The sequence below is a fragment of the Scophthalmus maximus genome, chromosome 12 (assembly GCF_022379125.1).
Source record: "Scophthalmus maximus strain ysfricsl-2021 chromosome 12, ASM2237912v1, whole genome shotgun sequence".
Lineage (NCBI taxonomy): Eukaryota > Metazoa > Chordata > Actinopteri > Pleuronectiformes > Scophthalmidae > Scophthalmus > Scophthalmus maximus.
The window spans coordinates 16,502,994-16,523,228 of record NC_061526.1 but is presented as its reverse complement, the minus strand read 5'-3'; positions in this window follow the sequence as shown (position 1 = coordinate 16,523,228).

The following is a 20,235-nucleotide window of genomic DNA, read 5'->3' as shown; positions in this document are numbered from 1 at the left end:
TAATGGAGGTATTTGGAGCTTGGCACCAGATGAACCGATCCAGCCGTTAAAACAAGTCAAATCGCTGTTGAATCAGTCGCTAACACTTTCCCTTTTACTGCTCCATTGAACGAGGCTATTTAGAAAACGCAAATGGCAACGTTTCAGCATCCTTTGTGTGAGCCGCTGTGACCAGACGCCCAGGGGCTGCGTTACCTTCCCCTTGGTTAAGTCCACTATTCAATAAAGAGAGCACCTTAACCACCACGGAGCAGCATGACCAGGGGGGGAATATGAGACCGTGACGGCCGCTTTACTCGATAAGCCAGCAGCCAACCTGGCGTCTGACCAGCTGACCTCACGCCACGTTGGCCACGCAGGGTCAAGTAGCCGTTAAGGATGGAGTTGTCCTCAGGCACTGGGACATAGGTGTAGATTACCCTCAGCAGCTTCACTTTGACTAAGGAGCGGCTTTAAATAATACACAAGACAACACTGACTCACAATCTGCATACGGTGCGTGGAGGAGCTTTGTTCCACTTCTGAAAGAAGAAGCAGTTGCTCTCACAAAAAAACCCATCTTGCGCTTGATTGAAGTTTGACAAAGACAAGTTGTACTGTCGGGGGCTTTTACAGTGGCCACACTGGCCGCATGACTCCAGAGATGCCAATGGCAGCCTGTTGGTCGGTTGATCAACCAACTTTTGAATAGATTCCAAGGACAATTTACAAAGAAGTTCAAGGTCCCCACGAATCCCACCGACTTTGCTGTAGACACAGTGTCGGTCTTGGAGCCTTTTCATTCACTCCTAGCGATATCATTATAACCAACAAAAAAATATGAGTACATATATGTGAGTTGTGATTACATGCAGTTACTTTATCACTAAACCAATAGGAGCTTATCTGCCACACAGCTGGGTCTCAGGTTTCACCCTTACCAGTGTGTGTGTGTGTGTGTGTGTGTGTGTGTGTATAAAAGTGACAGAGCTAGAGAGAGACAATATTCTCTGTGCTATAGCCTCAGGGTGTAAACATACAAAGATACGGCCTATGAGCGCGCGCACACACACACACACACGCACGCACGCACGCACGCACGCACGCGCGCGCACACACACACACACACACACACACACACACACACACACACACAGTGCCGCTGGGCTCTGGGTCTGACCCTGTTGTGTTAACCCAATAGCACAGCTCCAACAAAACTGATTAGAGAAGTCTTCCCCTGCTGCTCCCGGGCCCTGCTGCTGGACTAATGGCACAAGCGGGCCTCTTAAACTTTCCACAACATCTGTGCCAGTATTGAACCATGAGGATGGATGGAGCACTGGGGCTGGGAGGAGCACCACACCGGAGACCAAAGGCAGGCAGGGAGAGATAAGACAGACACACAGACGAATAGAGAGATGGAGTGACAGACGCAGTGGATGAATGAAATAGAAAAACTGATCAATAGATACCAAGGTTTGTTTTATTCTATTTAAAGTTCCCTATCTGAATGTGCTGCACATCATCATCATCTCCTCCATGCCACGCGGCAGAGAGCAGGAAGGCCAAGCCAGCTGTTTGCTCCATTGTCCATATATATATATATATATATTTGTTAATACCCCTATTGGTTTTGACACTGTGTTGAGATTATTTGATTTGTTTTTTTTAAGTCTATTTTATTCACACATGACATGATATTTCTCTCAAGTATGAAGGTGCTGGCATTCATTCATACACTGATCAATAGATACCAAGGTTTGTTTTTTTCTATTTAAAGTTCCCTATCTGAATGCGCTGCACATCATCATCATCTCCTCCATGCCACGCGGCAGAGAGCAGGAAGGCCGAGCCAGCTGTTTGCTCCATTGTCCAGGTGCTTAACAGGATTACACACACACACACACACACACACACACACACACACACACACACACACACACACACACACACACACACACACACACACACACACACACACACACACACACACACACACACAAACATCAAAGTCAGCAACAGGCACAAGCATTATCCCTCGCCTTCATATTATATATATATATATTCGTTAATACCCCTATTGGTTTTGATACTGTGTTGAGATTATTTGATTTGTTTTTTTTAAGTCTATTTTATTCTCTCAAGTATGAAGGTGCTGGCATTCATTCATACAGCAAATATGCAACTGAATTGAAGTGGTATTCAGCCAGACATAGAGATGTCGGGACAAAAGCAACCGCTAGATTTCTACATGTACCCTGTGACGTGAATGCATGAGCCCCTTTTGTTGTCTTTACGTTGAACAAATGCACTTTTCTCTGAGGGAAGTAAACACTTAACCTCTCTCTTTAGTGAGGTTGACTACAGGTGATGGTAATCGGTGATTTCCTAAAAAAGAACTTGTCCAATTTGGCCTGAAACTAGATTACAAGAATGATGCTCTATATGATGGGGAAGTACTAGATTTTGAAAGTAAGTAAGTATTTGAACTACATCCACATCCTTCCTTGGTGGAGCACAAGTCCTTTCGATTTTTATCACTGCACCAGCTGGGTTTAAAGGGGCTTCCCCACTGGGAATTGATGTGGCCTTAATCTGGCCCCCCCGCGCACGGTGATAAAACAGTGTAGGGGACGGATCGAGCTCGGTCAGCGGACACAAGATTAGTCATGCGCCGCTGAGCCCACAGTGGAGCCCGCGACGTCGCGTGCCCGCTCACTTCCTGCTTCCAGCTGTTGGTTCCCCTCTCCCCGTCTAATCCCGACTGCAGGACTAGCAACTGCCTGTCAGGAAGATAAGGAAGTTCCCATTGTATCCCTGAGCTGCCTTATGTCTGTATATGACGGTCCGTCTTACGTCAGTGTACCGACCTGATGTGCGGTCGGAGCAGAAGGGCTGGAGGAACAATGGCTCCATCTGGAAAGAAACAGCACAACATATTGAGGAGTAAAGCGGCACAGGCGTTTGAGCTGCTCCCTGAAACTAATCGTTTCTTGGTTGCTGGAGAAATTCTAACCATGGACCAGAGGAGGAGCACAATCTGTCATGTCCTCTCTCATAGACTAGTTTTATTGACATCTAATTCCTCTACGTGACAGTAGGAGCCCACATTGAGTTTACATCCGAATGCTTTGTGTGCGCCACATTGCATCCATAACAACAGGGGCCTGAGCCCATGTAGCGAACAAGCACACGTTATTGACTTGGGGCCCCTCTGTGGCTGAGGGTGTGGCTGGCTAACTGGCAGCCGGTTGGCCTTTACAGTCAATATGCTCAATAAAGTGCAGATTCTAGAACATACAGTAATTTGTCAAATCCCAAGGAGCTGATCTATATTGGGGCAAATCTATAGCAGGTCAGCAGGGAATTTCTATTACGCAGACATACATGTGTATTTCAAAAAGTCATTTAATTGTTGGTTCTTTAATCACAGAGGTATTTAACCTGTGTGTAGGTTTGGTTGACATTCCTGCAGTTGCTGACCTAGGTCCCAAGGTCATCAGAATCTTGCAATTGAGGAGCATTTGAATGTCAGATTTAAATTTACACCGTCAAGTTTTCATTCAATTATTTAGCCTAATTTAGAAATATTAATTCTGTGTATACTTCATGTTCTGTTCTTCGATGAAAATATCTTTTCCTAAATTGATCAAAAACAAATCTGACCATAAAATTAGTGAGCGTGAATGTTATAGTCGGATGAAGATGTACAAATGGCATTGCTGTTGCCTTTGCTTGCGCCACGACTGCAATAAAATCACCAGATGAACAAATCTGAGCAAAAGTATATTTTTTATTTGGTTGCATCTGTCGGAGAGCCGCGGGGCTTCTGGGTCTGAAAATGTTCCCCGTTGCCGTGCAAAATGATCTACGCATGAATAAATGTGATTGATTGCTTGATTGACTGGGCATGCCTTTAGCGCCCTGCTGGTCCCAACCTCCGCCCAAAGTGACCGATAAAAACATTTACTGTCCCCTCGATGGCTGTACGACGGGGACAGGGGGGGGGGGGGGGGGGGGGGGGGGACTTTACAACGAGAAGATGACCCATCCCAGTCCAACTGAATGGTTTTCATTTCATTCTGCAGTATACACTATTTATGTGTGTGGCAGAAAAACATAAGAGTACGCTGGTAGTTCAAAACTACCGGCATAAAACAGCAACGAAAGAAGTTCTTTGACAATTAGCGTCAGATGTGATGACATTTCATACAATGTACAACAGAAATATAATATAGTATATAGTATATATAATATAAGTGCCATGATGAAGGGGGTGTAAGGATAAGATGGCCTCAGTCGTTGCAACAATGATGCTCATGCTAATGAGAATTATGGAGGAGCCGCTTTCATGAGCACCAGGGTCCGGGAATTATTAGTTCAACGAGGATCTTCTGTATTTGTTTAATGATCCCAAAATCCTCATCCACAGTGAATCTCATCCTCATGTAGAACTTGAACCTTAAACTAGTTATTTCATAAAAATCGTAGCTGGCAAGGTTCCAGCTCGCTCTCTAACCAACCAGGCTTGTGCTACTTAGTCGCTGGATGCTTATATAATTAAGAGCAGTGAAACGTCATGATTGACAGGTGACTCACGATCGGTCAGTATTGGCGGGACTTTGATACCGTGGCTCGAGCCCCTGCGGCGCCTGTGTTCAGGATATTCTGCCTTCAATTTTGTACAGTGGGAGGAATTTCGCCATCCATCTTTAAATCAAGTCACTCATTCGTCCCGTCAAAGGTCAGCATCACTGTCAGATTGGAATGAGTTTCATTTGCGGTGTAACAGTTTGAATTTGTCTTCAAAAAGCCAGTGTTCCTGTCTGAATTATATCGAGCTCCGGCTCGCACAAGGATAGAGCCACAAGAACACACTGGATGTTTACAGCTCTCTGTTACCTTGTAAAATCTCTTGTTTTCCTAATCCAGCAGCTGCCTTGTCAGTTGTTTATGATCCAATATCAAGCCTTTTGTTTTTTTTTACAGCCACCCTGTACGGGAGGGAAAAGCACAGAAGGTCAGAGTGTAGGGTTTTTTATTTGTACCAATGGTAACGTCATAAAGCTGTCAGAACCATTTTACAGCACTTTAACTGCTTGTTAAAGACACATTAGCCTGTCAGATTGGATTGGAATCATGAATTAACGCAGTCCACCGGCATGCACAGTGTGTTCCTTATGTTTTGGCCAAATCAGTCTCATTTAAAAATAGCAGGTGGCTGACAAGACCTCTTTTTTTTCTCCTCCTCTTTCTCCTGACTCGACATCATGCTGTGGTTGTCATAGAAACCATGCAAAATGACAGGGCCCGATGACAGAGGAGCACTAAGCGGAGATCTGTCAACGAAATAGCCTCATATAGCGGTGCCATGCTATAATGATGTATGTACCTGTCTCTCTCTGTGTGTGTGTGTGTGTGTGTAAAGAGTGTAGGTGTCAATCTACGGCGGAGCGCACAGATGGATCAACACACGTTTGGATGTATACCGCTACTGTTTCCTCTGCAGAAAAGCCAAATCATTTTAGTTTGATTAGACCCGAGACCTGGGAGATCTCCTCCTACAACAAACATGACAGAGGGGCAATGTCAAGTGTGTTTGGAGAGTGTGTCGCGTATCGATGTGCAGACAAAAACCAAATGAGTTTTCTGTTCGGTTGTACTTGAGCGAAAGTCAGGGTTGAAGGGATAAAAATTAACCAGCAGGTAGACGTCATGCAACAACGAAAACCTTGTTTTTCGTCTTTCAGTCACCAGGTGGTTGTGTATGTATGTATGCATGTGACCCACTGCCACCGATCTATTCTAATGTGTTGACTGGGTTTCCATGTGCACTGTAAAAATCATGTATGCTGTTGGTGTCATCTGACTAAATTCCCACTGGTTTAGGAATATACCTTTCTATTTTAAATTTGAACCACCATTAGAACACATAATCGCATATTTGATCGGCAACCGCCCGCTAAAATTTCGGTGGACAACACGGCGGGCTGTTTTTTGTCGGCTTAAGAGGCCATGTTTGGATTTTTTGATAATTTCATTTTGGCCCCACAGCATCCGTGAGTGTCTTCAAGTGCCGCAGTGGCAGCTACTCAAAGCTCTTAGAGCATGAGGGGTAAAAATACGAAGAGCCCCATTAAAGGACCCAGCATTCTTCTGTGCCAAACGTGGAGGACGTCTGTAATGGCACTCTACAAGTGGCAGTAAGAGATTCTAAAGCAATACGCGGTTTGTAGAAATCAGCGAATGCTTCCTCATGGTCCGCTAGCTGACGGTTCCGTGTGTGCGTCGGAACAAAATCCGAGCCCTGGCTCTTGTTAAATCCAAAACAATCACAACACATCACTCGTCAACACCTTAAGAGACATGCCGGCGGGCGGAACTGCAACTCCGTGGTTTTTGCCGAGTGGTTAGTGCATATGTATCCCATACCGAGGTCTCGGGGGTTCGGTACCCCGCCAGAGCAGTACAATCACGACAACAAAGAGAGAGACAAGCTTTCTCAAAATTGGCTCACTGCCCCTTTAACAGGCAACTACATCACTCCCTCTCATTTTCCCCTCTATATTAGTCCGCCCTTCCATCCAGCCATCTCTCCAGCTGCCCAACTATTTTGGTGCGCCCGTGTGTCACGTGTCCTTTAAATGTTTTTTCGGACTTTGATTGGATTAAATCGGACCCTCTTTGGCCGCGGCGGGGGGAGAACTTTCTTCTTTGTCGACCTTAAGTGGTCAATTCATCGGAGCGAAGCATAAGGGCATGTTGGGGTCACCCTGTGTCCCGGTGGGGGTCCTCTTCAGTCACAAAGATCAAAAATGGTTAAGAGGCTTATTCTCGTGAGAGGGAAGCTTCTTCGGCGGATCCACAAAGGCAGCGGGTCAGCAGAGTGTCAGAGTTCAAAAGCTGCCAAACCTTTCATTCCAGCTTTTTTGTTGTTGGTGTTGTTCTTCTTCAACTAAGTACTAAGAAAAAGAATGTCACCGGGTGAAACTTTTTAGAATGAAAAAAAAGCACTGCGTTACCTCAAAAACGCCACAAAAAAGTTTGGAGTTTAGCCCCGAGGTTGTGCTCCCAGTAATGGGGTCTTGGGTAAAGCTACTGGAATGGCAAATAGCTCCCGGTCACAGGTCTGATTCCACTGCTCTCTGCGGACTCAAGCCTCTCGTGAACAATCACTCTTGGTTTTACAGCTGTGATTTTCTATTTCATACAACCCTACCAACAGTGGTGCAATGCAGTGCAGTTTCTCCCCCCCCCCCCCATCATGTCTTCTATACAGTTTACACAAAACCTGTAAGCACGCTGCTAACACATCGCGACAATGCGTCGCATTTTCACAGTGCATCTCGAGCACACTGCGTTAGCATGTAAATTATTATTATTTGAACTCCTGTAGCTCTGAATCATCTCCAGATATCGCCACCTATTACTGCAGGGTTCAATTTAGGTTTGATTGATTTTTAAGACTAGTGCCTTTTACATGTGGTTTCACAACAAATAATCTCACATATTGCAAACTGTGGGACCAATGTGATGTAGGCGATTCAAAATTAGATTTTGAAAGTTTGAAGCACCTAGATTTCAAACTTCGTACCTGTTCCATTCCAACCGCGTCAGTGAGCGTCTGTGTTATTTGTGTGGTTACTTGGCCTGAGAGGCCAATTTTTTGATCATTTTATTTTGGGCTCACAGCATCCATGAGTGTCTTCAAGTGCAGCAGTGGCAACTACAAGACCACTTAGTTGCTTTTAGAGCCTGAGGGGTAAAAATACGAAGAGAGCCCCATTAAAGGTCCCGGCATCCAATTGTGCCAAACATAGGCATGGCTCGCTGTGATGGCAGAATATGAGAAGCATTTAACAGCCAACGTCTATGGTCAAGTTCTTCTGCTTCCCCCGCCATTGCTTTTTCATCACTACCTCTCATTTTCCATGGCTCTCTGCGTATTAGTCAGCCCTTTCCATCCAGCCAACATATTAACAAAGAGAGAAAGGATGGGTACAAATAAAATTGACTTAATATCATGTAATTTCATTCCCCTACTGTGACAAGGATATTCATACAGTATAGCATTTGAGATACACCACAAATTTTGTAGCAGTCATATCATACTAAGCAACAGCGTGAGAGAGAGCCAGGAAGAAAGCTCATGTGGTTGATAATGACTAATTGAACATGAAGCTGCTACAGTCAATATTTTAACATTAACAATGGCTCAAATTACTTTCCATACAGTATATGAAAAGTGTCACGCGTGGGAAAAAATTGCTTGACACACGGTGCAAATCTCACAACCTGTGTTCTGTCAAGCAGTACCATCTAAGAGTCCTATCCCAAAAAATGATGAGCTTGTATATCTGATTTAAAAATAAATCCTAGATTTGCCCCCTTGTACGGATCTCCACAAAAAATTTAAATGGGCTCTCTCGAGGTCCATGTCCCATCCTTCTTCCAAAATTGTGTGTAATCCTGCTGACAAGCCAACCAACCAACAAACAGATGACAATGGTTAACAAAGGGTTAGTTTAATAGAAAATGGCATGGCCGTATAAAACCCTGCTTTGGAAAGGGCTACACAATGTTCTTTAGAAACTTTCTGACCACTACGGTTCACATGATTGCTTGTACGAATGCTGCCGTGTCTATCAGAAAAAGAGAGCGGAGGCAGATATGAAAAGGGAGACGTGGTGTATAAAGAGGGAAAAAAGGTAGAGAGCCATTAAGAAAGAAAGATGGACAGTGACCGGCCTAAAAAGTGAGGGGGGGGGGACAAAGGGTGAGAGCGATGAAAATACCATTGATCAAAGGACAGGGTTGGCTCGCCCCGCTCTGAGTGAGACAAATGGCGGTGGCTCTGTCAGTATCTACTGGAGTATATATATGGTGCGTCTCCCTGTCTATCTGCGCCCGTCATGCTCCCCTGCTTCCAATGCATGACAATTATCCTGCTCCCGACCGTGAGGAAAATAAAAAACAAGGCGACATGACACTCGCTCCCTGTCGGCGTTGCGGCGCAACAACGCGAGTCGTCAACGAGTTCTTTGGGTGGTGCGCATGTTGTCCCTTTGCCATCTCGCCGGGGGAATATTTGGCAAAACTCGGTGGGCCAGGTTTAAGGACGTGGGGGGGAAAGAAAAATGTTTCTGATCTTACACGGGCTATTTGTACAAGTCTTGTCTGTCGACGAATGTGGTTGCTGGGGCCCGGAGCAGGTGGTTGTGAGGGTCTCTTGGTCGGTTTCTGCCATCATTGCGTTTTACAAGACAAGTAGAGTGTATAATATGACTGATTCAAATGTAGCTGAACTCCACATGTATGAGTGAACAAAAACGTAAATCTCTCAACCGAAAAAACCCCAAAAGAACCTGTTCGCTCATAGTGCGAAGCTGATTGAGAAAATAGGTTTTTCGTGGGGCCTTAAACATCGGTCAGAATTCAATAATGAGAAATGGTGCTGGTCTAATTATCCACATTACATTTGCTAATATGGATTTATGTCTCTGGTCAGAAGCCTTTGCATCCTTTCAGCAGCGTCACGGGTCATAAACTGAGATTCACAAGAGGTCAAATGAGGTCACCTCGAAGCCCCCGTCCATTTGTTGTGCATATGTGTCCACAGCTGTAACCGTCGAAAGGTATTCACAAATTATACATTTCATATGCCACAGAACGTACAGTTTGGAGTGTGTGACGCAATTCCAAAACTTGGGAATGTTATTTAAAAGAATATTCTTACTAATAGTTAACTTAAAAGGAAATGTTTCCACCCATTACTTGTTTGGTAAGCTATTTGATTTTCATAAACAGCGAGATTATGTAAGGAAAAACTTTAAACTCACCATAATAAAATTTAAAAAATCATATGGGCTTCAAAGGCCACACAGCAGGGAATGAGAAATGAGATATTGAATTTTGCCCCTAATTAAAAGCAGAGGAGCGTAATGAATGGATTTGTTGTATTATTTAACGTGTTTTTCTGCTCCACTTTATGGGATTCAATGTTTTTTTACTCTCAAACTTTGAGCACCCATCTATTCCTCTAATTGGACAAATACAATTTGGAGAAGGGAATCTAAGTGGCAACATAAATTTCAGTTACTGACTCCAATTATCTAAAATTGGTTTCACCTCCATCTCACAAACAATGACAAAATAAAACAACCTCCATTAACTTCCCACAGTACAACAGCCACACAGATATACAAATGTATATATACACACACGCACACGCATGGTGAGACACTCCACGGGAATGAGATGACCTTACAACTGTAAGTAATTAATACAAATATTAAATAATACAAAGGTAATTTGTATGCAATCATGAGATGCTTACATCAATTATATAACACCGTGGGATACAGCGGGCTGGTTACATGTTTCACTGTTTCAGCAGAAGATAAACTACTCAAACACCACTGAGGAGCTGCAATTGACATTACAGATGAAGAATCAGTGACTAAATACATATTCTTTGAAATAGTTTCTTGTAGAGAGTTAAATGAGAACATTGATACTATTCTTATTTCTGTATGACTCTGCAGGTAATGCTTATCTTGGAAAGTCTTCCTTGCTGAGTGTTAGAAGAGAAGCCAGTGATCTTGATATGGTACAAAGGAATAAAACAATCTAATTTGACATTTTTTAGAAAAACTAAAAAGTGTAAAAAGTTAGCTAAACTAACCTAGAGTGGTAGCCATCTTCTTACTGTACATCACTCTCAGCAACAAGGCGAATGAGCCTTGTTTCCCAAAATATTGAACTCTTTCAACAGTATCTGGATGTGAATTATTGTGAGATTATACTAGAAAGCCCATTTTAAATAGTAATATCTAGTTAAGGGCCAATTAAACATGCCTGATTGTAGTGAATATAGCTTCTACTGTACATGCCCTTAGTATAATAATGAAGTATTAAATTATGTAGCTCAGTACACTGCACATATGTACTTCAAACGGCACTGACATGAATAATGAGCGAACCAAAACAGTGATTTTCAACATCACGTGGCCTTAATGTATTCTCTTGAATAATTTTTCTACATTTTTCCTTTTTCTTCCTCAGGTACATCTTAAAAAACGATGCTGTTTGCGCCAAAATGTGACGATTTGGCTGAAAATTCTGCGCATTTATTAATCTCAGTAATTGGATGAAAATGTATTACTGCTTTCAACACTTTTTGACAGCACTTAGTACCCTTAACCCCCCCACCACCACCACCACCACATCACATTAGAATGCACAGCAGGCCCATTGAAGATGTTCGTCTTGCACAGAAGTGTTGAGAGTGAACGGTTGTGCACAGTTTTAATTCACCAATTCAAAAAAACGGGCTTAATCAAGAGCGGATATGGTAAAATAAAGGATAAATAAAAAAAAATACACACACGCAGCTGTGTTAAGTGCCCGCAGGTTTGAAGGTTACCTTGCTGGAGGATTCGCCCAACGGAGCGGTGGCGGCTGATGGAGATGTGTATTATTTGCATCGCCACATCCTCACAGAGAGGACCTGTTGACCCGTCTGTTCATCTGCTGATTATCTTTTCACTGGCAGAGAGAGAGAACAAAATATGTTTCTCATTATAAGCATTGGAGATTGATTGCAGTCCCCTTGCCTCAGCGCAGTGTGTCTGATTGGCCTCCGGTGGAGATAATTGCGAGTCTTGTTGTCTGAGGAACTGGTTTTCTCGTGCGCAGGCCTGTCAGTCTGGCTGCGCACGCCAGGGCCCAGTGCTTCCCTGAGTCTCGGGGTCTTCAGGTCACCGTTTTTTATTCTGTCATTGCACATGCAAATATGCTATGTGGAGGCAAAGTTTTCCCGTTTCACTCATTATAGAATAAAAAGGTTGGACTGACACATTTCTGTGCCCAAACACTAATCTGTCCAAATTCTGTCTTGCATGTAAAGCTTTTTAAAAGATGTCACACAATCTTTTTTCCAGGCTGGTTGCTCCAGATGTTATCTCCAATTAAGGACAGTTTCAAAAATCTCCAGACGCAACAGCTTTGTTCCGATCCGTCAGCTTTGTGCCATTTTCAGTGACAAGCGCTGAACTGCAATTTTTATTTGGGGGGATGGGGGGGCACTGCTCAGCTATCCACAAACAGAAAGTCAAAGCAGTCTGTGAAGTGTGTGTTGGTGTTTGGGTGTAAATAATAACTGTTTATTAACCAAATGAAAGCTTCCACCCTTTTGATGAAAGATGGATCAATAACCAGGTCTCTCCCCCTTTCCTTTTTTCCTAGCAACTGCTAACAGCCATAATTAGTCCTCATTGTTGGTAACACCTCCGACGCAGCTGTGATTGTGGTCATTCGAAAGGTGAAAAAGGTCATTGAATAATCATCATACTTTGTTGGAAATGCTTTTTTTATATAGCAACAGTGGCGTCTTTTGAGTCAAGGTGTAACCATGACTAAAGGAAGTGCTAAGATCTGAATCTAAAGAAGCTTAATGTAAAAAAAAAATCTGGTGTGCAGCGTCACCAGATCAACAGCCGCCCGCCGGTGACTCTTTTTTTGCCAAGAAACGAACGCAAAACATCAACCAACTGAAACGCAGCGTGACACTTACCCGGCACTTTCCGGTCACATCGCTCGTCTTTGTCTCTTCCCCTCGGCAGCTTCCTCCGCGGGCTCTTTTGAACGAGGGGAGTGATTAGACAATTGGAGTGAGGTGTGCTCAACGCCGCCCTGGTGCAGCTGGAGGTGTTCTCCTGAGTGAATGATTTGAATGAATTCACAATTGCCACATATTTGTCTCGTGTATTGTGTCTCTCTTTCGGGACAGTCAATTTAGTAAACTGATTGACAAAATTTGAATCATACTGACGCCGACAAACTTGGTGCATGTCAAGTGAATGGTAGATAGAAAAAGTAGTGTCAGAGAGCGAAACCAGGAGAATCGCTTTCCTTTTGTTGGTTGCATTTCTGACCTTTATCTCTTATGACAACATTAGTCGTCGTCGTCCCGCCCCCCCCCGCTTCTCTTTGGTTCCATCGGCTATTGAAGAGCTGTTTGCATTTAAGGCTACAGTAATGTGTCACTGTCCCCAACCTATTACCCCTAAGCCTCTGTCCTCTGACCTTTTAACCTCATCCTGGCGTTCCGGCACACACCGGGGGTCGCGCCCTCTGTGCGTGGCTGTCACTTACCTTTAACCTTTGCATGTAAAACAAAGCACGCCCCACTTATTAAACCTCATTTGTGTTGCTTGTCTCGTATTGTGTGCGTTCGAGTGATTCTTTTGTTGAGAGGGTGCACTTGATTACCGTTTCTCTTTATTTTCGGTGGAAAATGTTCACAGACTGCGCTGCGAGCATTTTAGGGGAAAGGGAGAAGTTCAGAAATCGAACTTGGCAAAGGATGACGATGGGTAACGCCTTCCCGCGAAAGGGGTTAATGGTTTGTCGACACAGGGTTTTGCACATTTCCGCTTCTCAGGATTTACTTTCCTCACGCTGGATACAGTGGACAGGAGAGGTGAAACAAATCACACAATATCATGTGAACCCGATAAATGGACTAAACTCAAAAGTTTGAAGCACTTTGTGAAACGATCTGTGATTGCCTGGTGGCGTACTGGAAGATATCTGTTCCGAGACAAGATGTTTTGGTAGAGAGCTACAATCACTTCTCGAAATGCACAGGTAGCACAAGACAATTTATTAAATCAAAAGATCAGGTGATCTCTTGTTTTATGTATCTAGTCTTTTCCGATCACCCTCCAAAACTCATTCTCTTTGTCCGACATTCGAGGCCGTGTCTTTCATGCCGACTTCTTCAAGTCACACAACCAAGGCGATGAGCTGAGATGTGATAGAACACTGACTAGAGCTGTCAGGAATTGGGTGCCAATTCAGAGTTTGTCACTGTGAGCTTTCCTTTTCACAGTTATTTGATCGTCTTTTAATATGAAAACATGTATCACGACAGCTTTAAAGTACTTTTTGTCCAATGATGCCGCGAGAACCAAAGCTCTTCATATCTCGATCTTTCCAACGTGCATGGGGGAATAAAAAAGCAAAATAACAATGTGTCCTTGTGAATTGTCCTTGCGTAAGACATTGAATCCCTGCTCGCGAAGCACCCCCTCTGTCTGGATCAGGGCGACAGCTAAACTTCAGATTTAAAGAGTAAAACTCTTTGATGACTTCGAGCTTTGTGCGATCTTCTATCCGTATAGAACGATGCCAAAAGAAGAACTGTGTATCGCTTCTCAAAGAAGGGGCTTACTCAAGGCTGATTCCTTCAAACACACGATATTAGCAATTAATCTACTCCCGCAGAGGAGCTCCGGTGACATCAACAGGGAGTGAGCTGAGAGACTGGGCTAATTTGTGTAATGTTCGGGAACAATGGCAAGAGAAGCTTCACTGTGTCATCCGCCAATGACTAATGCGCGGTTGTGGAAACGCTTCTTCTTCGGGGAATTGACAGGGCGTGGTACCCATTGTCCTGCGATGTGCTGCTGATGTCATACTGGGTGAATGCAAGTCAAACCTGTCATAAATTGTCTTCAACTGAGCACATCACGTTTTCCATCCCTTCCCCCTTTGACAGAGGACCCCTGGCAGTTCTTTTGAGCGGTGGACCATTTGGGCGTATTGCAGACACAATGGTCAGATCGTTTTAGATAGCTAACAAGGTGTGAAGCTGCCCCCGTTTCTTTTAGTCAACAATGGATGAAATTACCTGCTTTTAGACAATCTGCCCGACAATCTCCTGGCCCATTCGTCACGTGTGAAATTCAAACTCAAAGTTTTTTTCGTGAGTTCATGTCTGTGAAATGTGAAAGGGGTCACTCATAGTGATGAACCAACGCCCATCTCTGCAGTTCCCCTCAGCTCTCAGGAGCATTTTAACGTCTTTGAGCTCCTCGTTTTGGTTTTCCAGCACATAAACTTACGTATCTTTGATCGGAGCTTCACGAAAAAAGCTCCAATAAACTCTCTACGCGCTACTGGCCGAGCACCAAACAGCAGTCTGATGAAGTTCGCAACTAGCGGGCTGACATAAGCAGCATTGGCGGGTAAAGAAGAAACACAATTTCTGATTGTAGAAATCCCATCGTGTCATTGCAGACAGCCCTGCTGACCTTCCTTCCCTTCTGCATGGTCTCGACTTCCACTCTCCTCCGCTGACATAGTCGTCGTCACAGAGACCACCGTGGACAGCACACCGATGCCGCTCCGACCGTTTTGCACGGGTGTCATTGAATAAGTGACGTTTTATTGCATGACAGCAGCGCAATAAGCATCTTCATGTGAAATGAAACGGGCTTGTGCTCGGTAGAGGGACTTCCTAAAAAGCAAACCAAACGTCTGCTGCGCTGTTCATTTTAGCAACCCAACTGTGGCATAGTCTGTAGCCTACTGTAGGCCCCCTGAGGCTTCGACGACTGACAGATGGCCGCAAAGGAAATCAGTCTATTTGTGTGCGGGTGTGTATGTTCATCCACATGCTTCTGCTTCCACATATGCGCAAACAAATGTTGTCTACCGGTGTTTGCAGAGTTATGTTTTTGCATTAGTGTGCGTATCTGGCAACTGCGTGGTCCGCGGCGACTCTGAAAACATTTCCGCTTTGATATCCGCCAGATTCTCTCCAGGTGTCACAACGGAGTTAAAATGCCACCTCCGGGGGGGGCGAGTCATTGGCTGACGCTTGGAGATAAACACGGCTGAACTGTGGGGGGACACAGATGTTTCGTTTGGTGATTGTGAACATAATTACGGATCACGAAGCGATGAGCAAGTCCGCGAGAGACGCCTGTGTGACGGGAACAAGCCGCGAGCTAAACAATATCCGTAAAAGACAGATTTCACAAGGAGCGGGAAATGATTACATTGCACCCAAATATGTGAGCCTGGGAAATAAATGTCATATTTCTCAGGCTCACGCATTCGGGTGTGATGCTGAACTAACACTGGCGTCCCGTAACTTGCACATGGACCCCCTTTTTGAGGTTTTTCAGGAAATTTCACCAGATTTCGCCAGGGGGGAAAAAGACATTAATAAAAATGCAAAGTTCGTCTTTCAGCAGCAACCCCGAGCCGTAGCCAGGCCATTAGCATTATTCACTTGCTTAGCATAATTTGATGCCTCTCTAGCTTTGCGCTAGGGCCGGTTATTAAAAATGCATCTGTCTCAATTAAGGTGATAACATGTTCACTTTTGAGGCACTTTGGCCTCTTGTATTTGTACATGCATGTGTCCTGCTGCCATCTGCAAATAAGAAAAAATGCTTATTTCTCGCACATGGAGGGTCTTTAGTATTCAGATTCATTAATCACCTTTTCTGCCAATTAGAGCAACAGCTGGATTTTTTTTGTTTGTATATTGTGGAGGTAACTTCATATCCTGTGAAAGGCATATTTAACTATGAGTGAATTTTATTGTAAATTGTGAGATAGGTGAGCCCTCTGTCAATTTCTGTATTCTTCGCCGACATCTGATTTCACTGATATTGATAATATCAAAATCGAGCAGGGCTGTCCCAGGTATTTCAAAGCATATTTTGCCTATTGGGGGCAATACCATGTTTCTCAGATTTTGCAAAAACATAGGACAAACTATACAGTCCAACACAAGCCACACATTACAGTTATCATCCCAAGCAGGACATTGCAACTGTTGGCTATTAATGTCACATGCACAGACAAAGAAGTGGGACCATTATGTGACATGTTTGTCTCTCTTTGGCCTGCAGAAGTCATCATTCATAGGGGATGACATTTACTGCTGCGATGTCTGTGGTTTTTTTTCTTTGTGGAAATAAAATTTTACGACTGACAAAGGAAAAAAAAAAATCTCTTGTTAAGATGGACAACAGCTGCTGTGTACAGATGAGCAGAAGACCAGAGGACATGCAGCACAACAGACTGGATCTGTCTCTCTCATTTAACGTTGTAACGTGACGAATGAGTCTCTACGAAAGTGCCGTGCTGACAACAGGCTGTCTCTCAGTCTCACCCAGAGCCTGTTTGTGCCCGCGCCTGACGCAATCGGCTTGCCATGCTGTTACAAGTCTGAGGAAAGGAAAAGGATTTCAAATTCCCCCAAAAGTATTGTCTTTGCAACTGAGACAATTACTATGCGACACACACACACACACACACACACACACACACACACACACACACACACACACACACACACACACACACACACACACACACACACACACACACACACACACACACACACACACACACACACACCCCCCCCCACACACACACACACACACACACACACACACACACACACACACACACACACACACACACACACACACACACACACACACACGGACGTATAAGCAACATATGCAGACATACAGTACAGGCAGAGAGCCCTTCTTGTTCTGCATCTGTTCCCACTCGAGTTGACATTTTCATCATGACTCTCCGACAAACATCATTCAGAATAACGAGGGAAATTTTGAACGGGATTGCATCTGTCTGGGTATGCCGCTTATTCTTAACGTTTACTTGGATGCTACACTTTCATGTCATCCCGCCCACGTGGGGAGAAATCCTCCCCATGAACAGGGAACGCCCGATAAATCCTGCCATTATTCCGAGGGGCGCGAGGAGGGATTGAGGTGAGGGTTTTGCCTCGCGGGCACTGAGTGACGCCACATCATTGCGTGTCGGAGACTTTTCAAAGTCCGTCTTCTTTCCCCCCTCTTGCTCTATTTCTCACTCTCTGTTGTTTTTTCTTCTTCTTCCTGCCAGCTTGTTCCCGGCTTTTCGTTCCTGACAGCACCGGTATCACATCCCTCTTTTAGCCTGACATCCATCCTCCACTACATGGCTCATCTAGTGAAGGATGATTTTCAGGGGACAGGGCCACTGCACTATCTTGATCCCCAGAAAAATTGCAATGATTTTCTCATTTCACTGAGGTAGATGTTCACTTGTTGATACCATGCTATCTAAAACTCTGTAGTTATGTGCATACTTTACATCGATAGTGACCTAACTACACTTTTACTATTAGTCTGCACCAGAAAATTATATTTTCACATACAGGAAGTACACACGACTAATGATTTAATGAATATGGTGTTTCACTTGTTAATTAAAGGTTATAGGGAGAGTGAACACAAGACGGCTGATGAATCATTTGACCAGTGTGCTCTGCCTCCCGCTCCATATGATTGACTGTATAATTATAAATAACGGAGGCCGATAGTCATGTTCCTCTGCGATTAGAAGCAGAGACAACTATGCCTCATCCCCTACAATAATTAGGGATGGATTGGATCAGATCAACGATCGCAGGGCGACGATAACTCAGATACACTTCCACTGATAATATACGAGAGCCAGCATTGCATTGACCGAAATGCCAATACTAACATGGTTTCATGTGGATGTTTGGCGTGTTCAGTGTTCACGTTCCTCATTCTGGCTCAGTTTAATGGCCAATTTAAAATTTGGACCTCACTGTAATGTGAAAAGTCAGGCGATCACTGAAGTCATTAGGATACATCATCCAGGAACCTGCCTGGTAAAACATGTTTTAACCTTGAGATACTTCACTGCCCAAGTGAAAACTCTGGCCTGCTTGGAAGTGCTCAGTGAAAAGTCAAGAGGATCACTAAATCGTTTGAATTCATCTTTACAAGAACATAGATATGTGTATAATGTCATTGTGATCCATTGGCTAATACATTTCTAAACAAGTTCATATTGGTGCTAGACAACAAGTTGGGGGATCACCAATTTATTACGATAAATCCTTCAGTCTGGATGAAAGAAGTGGCCTGACCAACAGATTGGAGTTTTACCTGGTTGTCCATACCTTCAGTAAAGTATTGGATGTAGCTCTTGGGTGAAATGTAATCCAGCAGCTCCACCTGTCCCTGTCTTTTCTCTCTACCGTTGTTGCTGCAGATGTCAAACAATGACACTGTTCACGTTGTGTTTTGTGGCGACCGCCCACTTACCAATTTCAGCCATCACTTTGGATTGACACCTCTCGAACAAAAGCTGAAAAGGGTATTCACAGCAAAAAAAAAGGTTCCTGGCTCTGTGGACGTAGTTTGGTTAATCTTTAATTGGACTAGAAGAGTGATTGGAAGATGTTACGCTGGCATGGGGCGTCAGCGGGGTTCCAGCCTGCCAGTAGCAGACCAGAGAGGAGGGGAGATGGGGATTTGCTGCAACTGCCAAATACAGACTAGGGGGTCCTGGTGCAGAGTGAGCACAAATCTGGCAGGGGGGCTACACAATAGGATGAGCTACGCGAAAACAGAGTCATACAAACGGTACAACCAGGCTGTGGTTATTTCGGAGTTCAGACGGCACTGTCGGCTACATGGGTACCTCGGGGGACATTTCCACATTGAAGTTTCCCAATTAAGTCAATGGAGAGAAAAGGCTTTTCTGTGAGAGTACACAATGCACAGTAAGCAATCAATTCCCCCTCAAACAGCTAAATTGTTTCCTTCGGCCTCAAGGTGCACATTCTTTTTGTTCACTAATAGTGAGAGAGCACCAACATTAACCATCAGCGCCACCGCAAGAGAGAGGCGCATGTGAAGGAGCGATTCTTCTCGGGGGTAAACAGGGTCATAAACTACCCATAGAGGAGGCAATTACTTCCTGATCTGACACCGAAAACCCATTCCAGCCAACCGAACAGCAGGAGGGGCCTCCAGCCGTGCTCTTATAGGCTGCTAACCAGGTTAGCTGCGCTGCTAACACAGGCCGGCCCCGCCACGCCAAATTGGTCCGAGAGATTTAGTGGGGCTCTTTCCCAAAGAGGGGGAGCCGCCTGATGCTCAGTCGGCTCCCTCTGCTCCGCAAGACCAGCAGGAATGGCTTTTTCTAGTCTGGGCTAACTAGCTCCGCAAGCCAGGGGGCCCTGCCACAGGGGTGTGATTTATGGGCCTGTGTCAGGGCTAATGCAGGCTGCTTTGCATATGTCCTGGTTTGGCTCCTCGCTGGCTTTATGGACTTCAATTCGAGCTCTCCAATATACCGGATGCTTACAGCATTCGTAGCATCCCCCCCATTTGTGCTGCAACACTGCTGCTAAATTATAGAAAATGTGTTTCCCCATTTCAATTTATAATGCACTGTTGTGCAAAAGTACAGCCACTGGTGTGCGAGGTAAGGACGGGGGTTGAATCAGAGAATGGAAATGGGGCTAAAAGGGTCAAGGGGATTTGATAAAAATGCAATGAGAGCACGTGAGAGGCAGGAAATCAGAGAGGCTGAAAGCAGCTTTGAGCACCAAGGGCT